We start from the raw sequence: 15,381 nt of genomic DNA, 5'->3' as shown, positions 1-15,381 counted from the left end.
ATATATTTATAGATGGGGTTGTAAGAGAAGTAAATGCGAGGGTCTTGGCAAGAGGCGTGGAGTTAAAAGATAAAGAATCACACACAAAGTGGGAGTTGTCACAGCTGCTCTTTGCCGATGACACTGTGCTCTTGGGAGATTCTGAAGAGAAGTTGCAGAGATTGGTGGATGAATTTGGTAGGGTGTGCAAAAGAAGAAAATTAAAGGTGAATACAGGAAAGAGTAAGGTTATGAGGATAACAAAAAGATTAGGTGATGAAAGATTGAATATCAGATTGGAGGGAGAGAGTATGGAGGAGGTGAACGTATTCAGATATTTGGGAGTGGACGTGTCAGCGGATGGGTCTATGAAAGATGAGGTGAATCATAGAATTGATGAGGGAAAAAGAGTGAGTGGTGCACTTAGGAGTCTGTGGAGACAAAGAACTTTGTCCTTGGAGGCAAAGAGGGGAATGTATGAGAGTATAGTTTTACCAACGCTCTTATATGGGTGTGAAGCGTGGGTGATGAATGTTGCAGCGAGGAGAAGGCTGGAGGCAGTGGAGATGTCATGTCTGAGGGCAATGTGTGGTGTGAATATAATGCAGAGAATTCGTAGTTTGGAAGTTAGGAGGAGGTGCGGGATTACCAAAACTGTTGTCCAGAGGGCTGAGGAAGGGTTGTTGAGGTGGTTCGGACATGTAGAGAGAATGGAGCGAAACAGAATGACTTCAAGAGTGTATCAGTCTGTAGTGGAAGGAAGGCGGGGTAGGGGTCGGCCTAGGAAGGGTTGGAGGGAGGGGGTAAAGGAGGTTTTGTGTGCGAGGGGCTTGGACTTCCAGCAGGCATGCGTGAGCGTGTTTGATAGGAGTGAATGGAGACAAATGGTTTTTAATACTTGACGTGCTGTTGGAGTGTGAGCAAAGTAACATTTATGAAGGGATTCAGGGAAACCGGCAGGCCGGACTTGAGTCCTGGAGATGGGAAGTACAGTGCCTGCACTCTGAAGGAGGGGTGTTAATGTTGCAGTTTAAAAACTGTAGTGTAAAGCACCCTTCTGGCAAGACAGTGATGGAGTGAATGATGGTGAAAGTTTTTCTTTTTCGGGCCACCCTGCCTTGGTGGGAATCGGCCGGTGTGATAATAAAAAAAAAAAATAAGTCTGTTGAGTATACCTGGCAAAGTGTATGGTAGAGTTATTATTGAAAGAATTAAGAGTAAGACAGAGAACAGGATAGCAGATGAACAAGGAGGCTTTAGGAAAGGTAGGGGGTGTGTGGACCAGGTGTTTACAGTGAAACATATAATTGAACAGTATTTAGATAAGGCTAAAGAGGTCTTTGTGGCATTTATGGATTTGGAAAAGGCGTATGACAGGGTGGATAGGGGGGCAATGTGGCAGATGTTGCAGGTGTATGGTGTAGGAGGTAGGTTACTGAAAGCAGTGAAGAGTTTTTACGAGGATAGTGAGGCTCAAGTTAGAGTATGTAGGAAAGAGGGAAATTATTTCCCAGTAAAAGTAGGCCTTAGACAAGGATGTGTGATGTTACCGTGGTTGTTTAATACATTTATAGATGGGGTTGTAAGAGAAGTAAATGCGAGGGTCTTGGCAAGAGGCGTGGAGTTAAAAGATAAAGAATCACACACAAAGTGGGAGTTGTCACACCTGCTCTTTGCTGATGACACTGTGCTCTTGGGAGATTCTGAAGAGAAGTTGCAGAGATTGGTGGTTGAATTTGGTAGGGTGTGCGAAAGAAGAAAATTGAAAGTGAATACAGGAAAGAGTAAGGTTATGAGGATAACAAAAAGATTAGGTGATGAAAGATTGGATATCAGATTGGAGGGAGAGAGTATGGAGGAGGTGAATGTATTCAGATATTTGGGAGTGGACGTGTCAGTGGATGGGTCTATGAAAGATGAGGTGAATCATAGAATTGATGAGGGGAAAAGGGTGAGTGGTGCACTTAGGAGTCTGTGGAGACAAAGAACTTTGTCCTTGGAGGCAAAGAGGGGAATGTATGAGAGTATAGTTTTACCAACGCTCTTATATGGGTGTGAAGCATGGGTGATGAATGTTGCAGCGAGGAGAAGGCTGGAGGCAGTGGAGATGTCATGTCTGAGAGCAATGTGTGGTGTGAATATAATGCAGAGAATTCGTAGTTTGGAAGTTAGGAGGAGGTGCGGGATTACCAAAACTGTTGTCCAGAGGGCTGAGGAAGGGGGGTTGTTGAGGTGGTTCGGACATGTGGAGAGAATGGAGCGAAACAGAATAACTTCAAGAGTGTATCAGTCTGTAGTGGAAGGAAGGCGGGGTAGGGGTCGGCCTAGGAAAGGTTGGAGGGAGGGGGTAAAGGAGGTTTTGTGTGCGAGGGGCTTGGACTTCCAGCAGGCATGCGTGAGCGTGTTTGGTAGGAGTGAATGGAGACAAATGGTTTTTAATACTTGACGTGCTGTTGGAGTGTGAGCAAAGTAACATTTATGAAGGGGTTCAAGGAAACCGGCAGGCCGGACTTGAGTCCTGGAGATGGGAAGTACAGTGCCTGCACTCTGAAGGAGGGGTGTTAATGTTGCAGTTTAAAAACTGTAGTGTAAAGCACCCTTCTGGCAAGACAGTGATGGAGTGAATGATGGTGAAAGTTTTTCTTTTTCGGGCCACCCTGCCTTGGTGGGAATCGGCCAGTGTGATAATAAAAAAAAAATAAAAAAAAATATACGTATATATACGTATACATATATATACAGTGGACCCCCACCTTACGAACGCATCGCGTTACGTTAAATCCGCCATACGAAGCATTTGAACACAAAAATTTTGCCTCGCCTCACGATACAAAAACTCACCTTATATGATTCATCCGGGACGCATCCCATGTGTGGCCTCAGCACCAGTGTTTACAAGGCAGCCAATGCGGTCGCATCTATGCATATATTCAGTACATTTCACATTATCCCAGTTTTTAGTGCTTGTAACTGAAAATTAAGTCACCATGGACCCCAAGAAAGCTTCTAGTGCCATCCCTGTGGTAAAAAGGGCGAGAATTACAGTATGGAATTGAAAAAAAGAGATTAAGGAAATGTGTGCAAAGTGGGTTGAACTGCAAACCTTTATGGATGAAAATCACCCTGACACAGCTATTGCAAGCCGTGTTAGCAACCTGTACAATGGCAATGCTATGGCCCATTTTAGGAAACTCTTAAAGAAACGGGAGGTACAGAGCTCTATGGACAGATTTGTTGTGCGACAGAGGTCCAGTGACTCTCAAGCTGGTCCTGGTGGCATTAAAAGAAGAAGGGAAGTAACCCCGGAAAAGGGCTTGCTACCTCAAGTCCTAATGGAAGGGGATTCCCCTTCTAAACAATAACTTCCACACTCTCCCCTCCTCCCATCCCATCAATCGTCACCAGATCTTCAATAAAGGTAAGTGTCATGTATTCTATTCTTAGTAGAGTAGTAATTGTGCATGTCTTCTTTAGTTTGTGTGTATTAAAATTAATATTTCATGTGGTAAATTTTTTTTTTTCATACTTTGGGGTGTCAGGAATTGATTAATTTGATTTCCATTATTTCTTATGGGGATAATTAATTCGGCTAACGATAATTTCGGCTTACGATGAGCTCTCAGGAACGGATTAATATCGTAAGGCGGGGGTCCACTATATATATATATATATATATATATATATATATATATATATATATATATATATATATATATATATAATGTACATGTGTGTGTGTGTGTGTGCGCATACTCGCCTAGTTGTGTTTGCAGGGGTCGAGTCACAATTCCTGGTCCTGCCTCTTTACTGGCTGCTACTAGGTCACTCTTCCTGCTCCATGAGCTTTATCATACCTCTTCTTAAAGCTATGTATGGATCCTGCCTCCACTACATCACTTCCATGACTATTCCACTTCCTGACAACTCTGTGACTGAAGAAATGCTTCCTAACATCCCTGTGTGTGTTTGTGTATGCAATGTTTGGGCCCTGAGGGAGTCGCTGAAACCTGTTGTACATTTCACTGGCTGAGAATAAAAATGTCCATTATCACAAAATGCAAAATGTATTTACTGGATAGCACAGGTTTATATGTTGTAAATGTTTACCTTGTATTATACATACTAAGATATAAATTTTTTTTTATTCTTCACAGGTCTTCATATAAGGTAGGGTAGCTCCAATTTCTTGGATCAAGAGTCCTTCAGCATCAATATACTCCCTTCCCCTTGAAGAGTAATAAAGAATAAATTTGACATTCACCGCACACATGCTGTATATACTTAAGGTCAATTACATTTCTTTGAAAGGCATATGTCCTTATACAGTATTCCTTATTCTCAGCCATCATATTGGTTCCTGAATGACTAATTTTTTACTGTAATTAAAGTAGTTCTCAGTCACTTGCAGACCCCTATTCATATAGGTTCTTCAGTTACACACATTATGGGTAGTTCTCTGGAAGACCCATGAAAAAAAAATAGTAACTTGCTGTATCAATTATATAAATTCCTAGGGGTCTCAGTTCAGATGACTGCAGCATTTCTATTTCTGTCTCATATCTGTTTTCTAGCCCTGTTATGATCTTATAGCTCTCTTGCATGCTCAACAATTTTGTCTGTACAGTTCACTAGCAATTTCTCTACTGTTGTGTGTGCATGCATCTAACTAGCCCAAATTATCGTCTGGATTTTGTCACGTTAACCCTATCCATTTGTGATGAATTATCGTCTGCTGGTTCTCATCTACATCATTCTGGCATAGCTTCAGGAATCTGCATTCATCTTGTATATCTAAGAATTCTTTAGGTCAACACCTACACTGCCTGTCCACATACAAACCTTGAATTCTTCCACCTTGTATAATTTGTCTGTGGGCTGGCTAGGACATGTCCTTTGGGGATGGGCCCTCCAAAGGAAGGCAACTAGAGCAGAGCAAGATGTCTTACGCTCCTGGGGCCAATATTAGGGCTTTCCATGTGGCCTTGTCTCTCCTTTCCCCAATACCTCCTATTGCTCCAAGCTGTTTTAGGCTCCCAATCCTTTGTTTCACATCTGGAACAAGTGGCTGGCAGTGTGACCCCCTTCTGCATTCCAGACTACATTGCCTGCAATTTGATCCTTCCCGTGTGAAGGAGGAGGGGTGCCTCCTCAATAGTTGGCTGTCCATTTATTTCTTTGACTAAGTCCTTTGATAGGACCTTTCATATCTTCTCAATCCTTGTAGGTTTAGCGCTTCTTTTGATAATAATATTATTATTATAATCAAAAAGAAGCGCTAAGCCACAAGGGCTATACAGCGTTGATAATAATAATCTCTTCTCATTTATGAAACTCCTTTTATCTGCCTATTATGTCCTTATAGTGCTAGGTTTACATTCAGGGCCTTTATACTGTGTTTGGCCCCTTTCCTATCTCAGGTGCAATGGATTATGTTGAAAGTGGCCTCTCTTTCAGGTTTGGCTCCAGTTTTTCCTGTAGTGCTTCATAACTCTTTCATGTCTGGGTGTTTCTCTGCTCTGGGCTGATGGTTGCTTTGTGCTCTCCTGCAGAAGGATCTCCTGTGCAAGAGCCCCATTTATAGCATGTAATAGTGCTGTTGTCCAGTTATCAGCCTAGATCCATCTGAATTATTACATTCACAAAATGCCCCAAACCCATATAGGTCAAAAAACACAAAGGCTGAGGGAAACTAATACCTAAAAAAAAAAAAAAAAAAATCAAATTTGCCAGAAGTCAGTTTCAGTCTAAAAGTTATAGTGCATGTTTGCATTGAAAGAAGGCTTTTCAAAAGAAAAGCAGGCAACATGAAGGCACCCAGGTGCTGAAAGACAGACCAGAAATGGATTTTATGTGCTTTTTGGTAAAGGAGTTTGACCAACAAGATCTGACAAGTTTCACAGTAGCACCAGATACCTCTCCATGTGGCCACTAATCACATGAATATCATTTACCCAAACACAACAGAGATCAAAGAGTTGACCAAGAACCCGAATATGGTTTGTTTATTAACAGCTAGTCCTCTAACCCAGAACCAGTGACTCTGCCACTAATCCCAAATGCTCATAGACAGAACTGGATGAGGCATGCCAAAGCTTCAAAGTGCTTGTAGCATACTTTGAGTCAGTAACAATGAAAAAAAGAAGTGGGAGGAGATGTAAAGATGTAATGTGAATGATTGCTGAAAGAAGTACATACATATAACTACCATGAAAATACTAGATATATTTAGCAAATGTCTGTGTATCAAGTTATCTGGAAAAGCTACTGCATATCCTGCACCATTAAAAGATATAGAGCCATCAGTGTACACAGCAACAGCATTTCAGTGTAACTGAAAATGCTCAAGGATGAGGGAGTGTATGTCCATAAGAGATAAGATATTTTTGAAAGGGAAGAACATACAGTGGACCCCCGGTTAATGATATTTTTTCATTCCAGAAGTATGTTCAGGTGCCAGTACTGACCGAATTTGTTCCCATAAGGAATATTGTGAAGTAGATTAGTCCATTTCAGACCTCCAAACATACACGTACAAACGCACTTACATAAATACACTTACATAATTGGTCGCATTGGGAGGTGATCGTTAAGCGGGGGTCCACTGTACTTGAAACTTCAGTACATCCAAAGGTAGAACATAAAAGAAATGAGAAAAGGGTGAACAGAAAAGGGGGGTGGGGGGCAGAATGAGTGAAGCAACTCTAGTCTGAAGGCAGAGATTAAAAGAACATCAAAAGGATGACTGTTCAAAGTGTCAGCTTTACTAAAGTTTGTCATTAATCAATAGATCACAGGATTGCAAAGATCATGAAAGCAAACAAGATAATATACACAATGAGAATCTCAACAGTCTTGTTATGAAGAAACATTGAAATCTACATTAAAAGCATGTCCAGTATTCAGGCTATCATAGCCCAATCAGTCTTAAGAAAATCTTAGAGACTGGTAAAGAAGCACAGATTTAATATTTATTGAACAAACGTGAATGTCTATATACAGTATGCATAAACTGAACAAAAACAAAGCATTGATGCATTTGGTAAGAAAAATATTTAAAATAATTTTGTATGAATATTTGCAAAAGCAATAATTGCAGATCAGTGTTGCTAATAATAAACTGATTCCAGAGTGTTAATATTGTAAGCCAGGGCCCTATAGTACTATGATTAGGTTACATCAAGGCTAGCTTTGTTCTAAAGTGTTGAGATATAAAGCTTACTTTCTGCTTTTCTGAGACACCATCGTACATCATCATTTGTAACATGTAATCTACTCGGAGCAACTGTACCTCTTGCAGTTGAAATCCATTAGCAAATTTGGGTCAGCTATGAAGAATATATAGGGCTAAATTCCACTAAAGCAAATTAATGAATGGTTATTAACCCTTTCAGGGTCCAAGGCCCAAATCTGGAGTCACGCACCAGTGTCCAAGAATTTTCAAAAAAAATAATTGTTATTTTTTCTTATGAAATCGTAGAGAATCTTTTTGTGAAGGTAATAAAACAAAAAGTACGAAATTTGGTGGAAAATTGACGAAATTATGCTCTCGCGAATTTTGATGTGTCAGCGATATTTACGAATCGGCGATTTTGCTGACTTTGACTCCCATTTTAGGCCAATTACATTATTCCAATCAACCAAATTCTTAGCTATTTCACTAGTATTACTTCTATTCTATCGATTGAGCACAAGAAATCGCCAAGTCAACTGTTTCAACTACAAAATAAAGTGATCGGAAATTGTTAATTTGGCCAATTTAACACAAAGTTCAAAATATTCCAATTTCAAAATAGGGCCCAGAATAAACAATGTAGGCATTCCTGGCACTAAACTAACATTTCCTCTGTTCATTAGTCATGTTTTGAGGCTTTACAAATAAATTCCATTTTGATTTTTTATTCACATAATGAATTTTTATTCACACCAAAAAATAGAAGATTTACTGCTATGCAATACTGTAATAATTGTATAAATATCATCACTATATTTGTGAATGTATATTAGACCCACCAGCTGACGTGTATTAGACGTGTGAGGTCGTTTGTTTACTCTTGAATATCGGCAAAAATTTAACATTTCCGCTACTTTGAGCTCAGTTTCAAGCCATTTCCAGTGATAAAACCAATCAAAATCATCTCTATTTCTGTAATATGTCTTCCATTCTATCAAATGAGACCAAGAAATCGCAAATACAACTATAAAAAACATACGAAAAAACACTGCAAAGTTGCTGTTTTAATCAAAAAATCATGATTTCAGTTTTTTTCTCTCATTATACACAGTGTGCTGCAGGATCTGTTTTATGTGGTGCACACATACCACATAGATGTATTCTCTCATATCTAGGCCCAAATGTACCACTCACAGTTTATCAGAGTGAGCTGAGCTCATGGCGTAGATCTACGGTTTGGACACTCACCATAAAGCCGTAGATCTACGGGACGGACCCTGAAAGGGTTAATACTGTATTTAACTAAATACTTACTTCTTTGTGTATTAACTCAAAGTCCTACTGTATGCTAGGTATGACAATAATTACTAGCCTATCTGCCACAAATAAAAGCTGTATAATCCATTACAAAGCCACGAAGACGAAATCAGCCCTTAAAAGGTCTCTTGCATTACATTTTGAAGCAAGAAAACTGTGGTTCAGTTAATCCTCATAAGATTAATTTTGTCTGCATACTGTCTAATTCATCAGTATTAGGATTTTTTTTTTATATAATTTTCCTTCTCAGTCCGCTACTTTTTCACCACTCACTTTCTTTTGTGAATTTGTTTTTCTTTATTAATGTTGGGTGAGAGCTAGGAACCCTAGCGAGTCAGTAATCTAAATAGGCACAGATAAGATTGAGAGATGGTCTCTGTGATTTATCAAACCCTACACAGAAAATAGTATTAAACATTTTAAAACAATGTGTTTGAGTTCTGAAAAACTGCACAGAAATCCTACCTCCAGCACCTTAAAGAAAAAACCACATAAACAGGCAGAAGAACTTCAGAAGTGTAGAATTAGACAGGAACCTGTTAGTTGGGCAAAGAATTTAATAACCCGGATACAGAATACAGGATCCTTGATGAGCTCTTATATCTTGTTTAAAGATTAGCTTAAATTCATCTCCCTGTTAGGCAGAAAAAATTGTTATTACAGGAAATCCAAACCAACTCGTGCTAAATACTGAGTGTACAACTCAAGCATCCTTAAGCAAATGCCTATTTTTCAAATATTCACATAGAAGCTGATTCGTGTGGCATGCTTGAAATGATGCTTTAACATGGTAATCCTTCTTATCTATACAGCTTGGGCCATACTACATTCTCAAAATGCGGTACAAATTTTAGCTTTTGTCAGGTTGGCACCTATAGGATTAATGAGCCCTGTCAGAATCTGACAGATGGCTGCTCATAAAAGAGGTGTCATCATCATTTGCAAGTACAGTGTACATATATGTTGATATCTTAATCTGTATAGGAAACAACTTCAGTCCCACCATGATAAACTCCAACTGCACTTGGGCTGCCATGACTTGACACTTAACTGGTGCCTTGAAATTGAACTATGGGTGGTTCCAATCTGTGAATGGTAAATATAATAGTATTTCACATTAAATCATGAAAACGTCTTTCACTGACATTGAAAGAAGTCAAGACAAATAAATTATTAGACAGTTCTGTACTTATAAGCTGAGAATTTTGGAGCAAATAATAGTTATTTAGATCTGCATGTGGTTAAAGAATAGTTCCATCTTGAGTTTTTAGCAACTGCTTACCTGCCTGGAGTCTACCTGGAGGGTATTCCAGGGATTAATGCCCCTGCAGCCCAGTCCACAACCAGGCCTCCCGGTGGATTAGGGCCTGATCAACCAGGCTGTTACTGCTGGCTGCACGCAGTCCAACGTACGAGCCACAGCCTGGCTGATCTGGCACTGACTTTAGGTATCTGTCTAACTCCCTTTTGAAGACAACCCGGGGTCTATTGGAAATTCCCATTATAGCCAGTAGGAGACTGTTGAACAGTCTTGGACCCCAGATACTTATTGCGTTTTCTCTGTGTACCAGTGACGCCCCCTACTTTTCACTGGGGGTATGTTGCATCGCTTGCCATGTCTTTTGCTTTCGTAGGGAGTGATTTCTGTGTGCATATTAGGAACCAGTCCCTCCAGAATCTTCCAGGTGTAGATTATGATATCTCTCTCTTGCCTGCACTCCAGTGAGTACAAGTCGAGTGCTTCCAGGCATTTCCAGTAGTTTAGGTGTTTGATGGAACTTGTACTCCCTGGAACGCAGGCGGGAGAGATACATGATTATATACACCTGGAAAATCCTAGAGGGACTAGTACCAAACTTGCACATGAAAATCACTCACATTGAAAGCATAAGACTCAGCAGATGATGCAACATTCCCCCAATGAAAAGCAGGGGTGTCACTAACACGTTAAGAGAGAATACAATAAGTGTCAGGGGCCCGAGACTGTTCACCTGCCTCCCAGCATACATAAGGGGGATTACCAATAGACCCCTGGTTGTCTTCAAGCAGGCACTGGACAAGCACCTAAAGTTGGTACCTGACCAGCCGGGCTGTGGCTCGTATGTTGGATTGCGTGCAGCCAGCAGTAACAGCCTGGTTGATCAGCCTCTGATCCACCATGAGGCCTGGTCACTGACCAGGTCGCGGGGGAGTTGACCCCCGGAACTCTCTCCAGGTAAACTCCAGGTATACGTTCAGTAAAGGTTCTCTGTACATTCTCTAGATCTGCAATTTCACCTGCCTTGAATGGGGATGTTAATGTACAGCAGTATTCCAGCCTAGAGAGAACAAGTCATTTAAAAAGGATTATCATTGGCTTAGCATCTCGTCTTGAATGTTCTCATTATCCATCCTATCAGTTTCCTCGCAGATGTGATAGTGGCATTGTTGTGGTCCTTGAGGTGAGGTCTTCGGACATTACCATACCCAGGTCCTTCACATAACTTTTCCGCTCTATTGTGTGATTAGAGTTTGTAGTATACTCAGCCCTAGCTATTATTTCCTCCAGTTTTCCATAAAGGAGTAGTTGGAATTTGTCTTCATTGAACATCATATTGTTCTCCATTGTCCATTCGAAAACTTGGTTCATATCGTCTTGGAGATTTGCGTGTCCTCAATGGATGACACTCTCTTGCAGATCCTAGTATCGTCTGCATAGGATGATACAGTGCTATGGTTTACATCTCTGTCTATGTCTGATATGAGAATGAGGAACAGGATAGGAGCGAGTACTGTGCCTTGTGAGACAGAGCTCTTCACTATGGCAGCATCCGATTTAACTCTGTTTACCACTACTCTTTGCTTTCGATTGGTTAGAAAGTTGAAGATCCATCTGCCTACTTTGCCTTGGGCAAGGATAATTCATTATTTAGTACTGGCACTAGGCAGCAATGACCTGGAAAGGATAGAAGCACTGCCATGGTGGTGGTTTCTTTTGAGCGTTATTGGTACTTCTTGATCAATTCTCAGGGCAGGAGTCCTGCAAAGTCATTCAGGATCTCGTTCTCTTCCTCATGCACAAGTTTTGTGCAGTTTGTGAATACAGGTTTCTCTTCACATTATGCAGTTTTGTTTTGTGCTGATTCACTGCTATTCACTATAATTTAGTATGCAACTTTAAAAAACTTGCCCCAAAAATTCTTTGCAGAAGTGGTCTTCTTTTGAACATGCAATTTTATCAAATTGTGTTTGTATCATAATTGTATCAAAACAGCAACCAAATGAACTGTAAACTAATCCTTTGTAACATCAGTGCTCTTTCTAAGAAATAAAGATTTTCTGCATATGGGATATGCATTCACAGTGTGTGAGCAGTGCAGTTCAGTTCACAAAGTGCTGCATACTGAAAGATTCATATTATGAGGAATTAAGTGTTTATGGTCTAATTGAGCTTAGTACAGGTACAACACTGATTTTCCAGCAATGTATGGTCTGGCACCTCTCTTAGTCTGACCAAAATTATGAGTGCAGTCAGACATTGTGTGCAATGCACATTCACATGTATTGTTTACACTACAGTTGTTGTTGGTGACCTTTTGATTTTGTGTGATTCTTAGTGTATTTTGTCAACATTTAGCCTTAGCTTTGGCTTATAAGGAAGATGCAAGTGTGAGTGGTGTTATCAAGCATAAACAAGTTCTTACTGATACAAGATAAGGTAGAGCTCTTGAAAAAACTGGACTGTGATATTTCCATGCACAAGCTGTGACATCTGTGGTATTGGTTCACTGTTTGACAAAGAAGTAAAGGGACCAAATATTGAAATTCTATACAGTGTGTGATTCCATAAAGGATATGTGCTTTAGAAAAAATTTAAAGTTAGGAGTATTGATGGAATGCTTTAGAGTGTTGAAGTGGACTTGTTCGGTAGCATGTTAATAGAACAGGCTCAGTGCTTCAATAAAGAACTTAAATTAGAACATGAATGTGACTGTAGTGAAGGATGGCTTCTAAAGTTTGAGAAGTGTCATGAAGTTTTCACGCATTGTGTGGAGAAAAATGATCACAGACCATGAAGGAGCTGCCGAGTATATGGACGAATCTGCGAAGCTTGTAGCAGATCAGGATGTCAGTCCTAAGCAGGTGTATGATGCAGATGAAAGTGTGTCATATTGGGGATGCACACTTAGGAGGACATTAACAGAAGATAGTCCACAAGACTCAATCTATATAAGAACAGAGTTACCATCTTAGGGTTCTCAAACACAGCAAGCACAGAGATGTGAACCACTATCAGAATCAAATCAGATCAAAATTTTTATTTCTTTGTGTAGGATACAGTTTACATGTAATAAAATATTGTTAAACACAAAGAAAGCCACTAGCATGCATGAGTTTGCCTTAGAATGGATTGAAAAAAATTTGTTCCAGAAGCCAGATAACACTGTACATCTGTAAAACTGCCAGAATGTTGCAAAATTCTTCTTCTGGACAACTGTTGAGTTCACCCCAAAGCTGAACTCGTATGTACAAAAAAATGCTTATACAGTGCATTTACCACCAAACTGTACATCACTTCTTATGAAACATGTTAGACATGGTAAATGCTGGTAAGCTTATAGACACCTTTATTAAGGAATTTAACTTGAAGTGCTTTGGTTCATTGTTAATGCCTAAAAGAAGATAGCATCAACACTCAAGGCTGGCACAACTTATGGCCCACAGCTCGATCACTAGTGCACTCAGCTCACACACTGAGGTCCAGAGTTCAAATCCCCAGTACAGCTGGAAAACATTAGGGGTGTGTTTCCATAAGACATCTTCTGTCCATGTTCACCCATCACTATAAAATGGGTACCGGGGTGTTAGTCGACTGGTATAGGTCACATCCTGGGACAAAACTGACCTAATTTGCCTGAAATGCTCAGCATAAGCAGCTTTCTATCTAGTAGTATGTCATTGATGTCAGCTAGGCCTGTATACCTTATACATGTACTTGAAGAAATAAAGATATTATTATGCTTGATAATTCACTTCATGAAAATATTGAGAATGAATTTAAAAGCTTTCATGTATGAAAGGAGGAAAGTCATTTATGAGTTGCTTGAGTATGCAAAAGGTGTTATGGCATCTATTGCCAAGGATATTGCAAACAGGCTTAATGAAGAAAATCTGGAAGAATGGATAAATGTCGAGAAAGATATACCTGTTTGTCACCATACTGTCTCTGAGAAATTATTCTGAATCCTGATAAAAACAAAGTGATGAAGATGAAACAAATGTAGCTGAAAGACTAACTACTGACAAGTTAATAGAGTTGTCAGAGGAATTAATCTAAGGGCTAGGACAACATTCATTCGTGAGGAAACAAGAGCTAATGAATTTTTATTTTATGCATAAAAAATTATACAAGGAAAGATCAAATTACATGAAAGAACTTTACTTGGAGGAAATGTTCTAAAGATTGCCAGGAAGAATGTATGACATAGCAATAGGCCTATATGTGAAAATCCTGTAGTTTCAACTTCAAGTACCTCAGATGTCCCTCCATGCAACATCACAAATTCATGATGAAAGTCAACTATGAAACAGACAGTAATCCTGACTACCCTCAACTTCCAGACTTTTGTGGTTAGTTCTACAGATCCAGTAAAATTCTAAAATTACCACTCTGGTAGCAGTAGTACTGCAACATTCTTAGTAAGTGCAGTAATTAATACACCTGTTCCATTTATACTAATGTTCAAATTAAGTTTCTAGCAGTCCATGGTGGGTCAGAGGTGTATTGTTGAATTATTAAGTGGCCTCTGTTGGTCTGGAAAAATCGATATTCTGGCAAAGCTTAAGAACCAAGAGTACTGGAAAATTGGTGTTGTACATACCTGTATAATTGGCATGGGCCTGGAATGTATCTACTGCTTAAAACAAGGGACACTTGTATAATAATGGAGTAATAATAATCCCACTCATGACTGTTTTCCTAAAATTGAACTATATTGTTTAGAGCTCATTTGAAGTACGCATTTTCCACTCGAGCAAGAATCCTAGAAATTAGATATAGGCGGACCCCACTTCACAGCACTTCACTTTACAGCATTTTGCTAATACAGCAGCTTTCAGTTATACCCACTCTTCATTTATTCAGACTTCCTACAATAAATATATTCACCACTTACTATAAGCTATGGACAAAAATATTTTAAGGTAAATATGTGTACTGTATATGCATTTTTTTGGCTTAGCTCTATTGCTCACTTAATATATGATAGTGTAAACATGTTATCCAGATTTTATATGCATTTGAAAGTGAAAAAAGGCTATGGTTTCATTTTACAGCAATTTTTGCTTTACAGCAGTAGCCCAGAACCTAACTTGCTGTATAAGCGGTGTCTGCCTGTATAAGGAATTCCACCTTGTGTTCCAGACAGAGCAGGTTCTCCAGTTAAACTGAAAGGGATGCATAGGATCTAAATATCCAAAGCATCAATGTCGTAAGACTGACATAACACAGTGACTGAGAGAAACATTGTGCTTTTGATGATCAGCACTGAGGGAGTCATTTGACTAGATTTGTGAAGCTTAAATGGGAAGAATAACTTCTTGTGTAATGTGCCACTAGTATTTTATATCAGACTCAAACTGCAAAATAATCCTGTTTATTTTAACTTGTGCCAAATCTATTAATCTCAAGACGAAGAAAAACCCTTAGCTTAGCTTCACATATTTGAAATTTGCTGAATGTTTTAAAATATTTCTAAAAGTTCATTAAAATCTAAAATTTCAGGCACTTTTAACTGTCTCTTCAAATTATTATACTGGATTTATGTATGTTTTGAAAACCTAGTTTGAATTTTTTTTTTATACCTTCCAAAGTATGTAATTATTAAGAAACTAATACAATTCTATAAAAGTTCTCAATAACAGTTCTGTTTTTC

General features: G+C 39.3%; 1 protein-coding gene and 1 long non-coding RNA gene across 4 annotated transcripts in view; one reads left to right on the top strand and one right to left on the bottom strand.

The window, feature by feature from the left end:
* The window catches only part of LOC128687353 (cAMP-regulated phosphoprotein 21), a 369,078-nt gene that overhangs the window by 14,345 nt on the left and 339,352 nt on the right, over nucleotides 1-15,381 (bottom strand). The gene's annotated exons all lie outside the window — the stretch shown is intronic.
* The window catches only part of LOC138853790 (uncharacterized), a 105,301-nt gene that overhangs the window by 79,901 nt on the left and 10,019 nt on the right, over nucleotides 1-15,381 (top strand). For both annotated transcript variants that reach the window (XR_011392953.1, XR_011392954.1), the window contains one exon: nucleotides 4,134-4,265. This is a non-coding gene — a long non-coding RNA (uncharacterized lncRNA). The remainder of the gene's footprint in view (nucleotides 1-4,133; nucleotides 4,266-15,381) is intronic.

The sequence above is a fragment of the Cherax quadricarinatus genome, chromosome 40 (genome assembly GCF_038502225.1).
Source record: "Cherax quadricarinatus isolate ZL_2023a chromosome 40, ASM3850222v1, whole genome shotgun sequence".
Classification (NCBI taxonomy): Eukaryota; Metazoa; Arthropoda; class Malacostraca; order Decapoda; family Parastacidae; genus Cherax; species Cherax quadricarinatus.
Note: the sequence above shows the minus strand (reverse complement) of the source record. Positions and strands in the feature narration are given on the sequence as shown.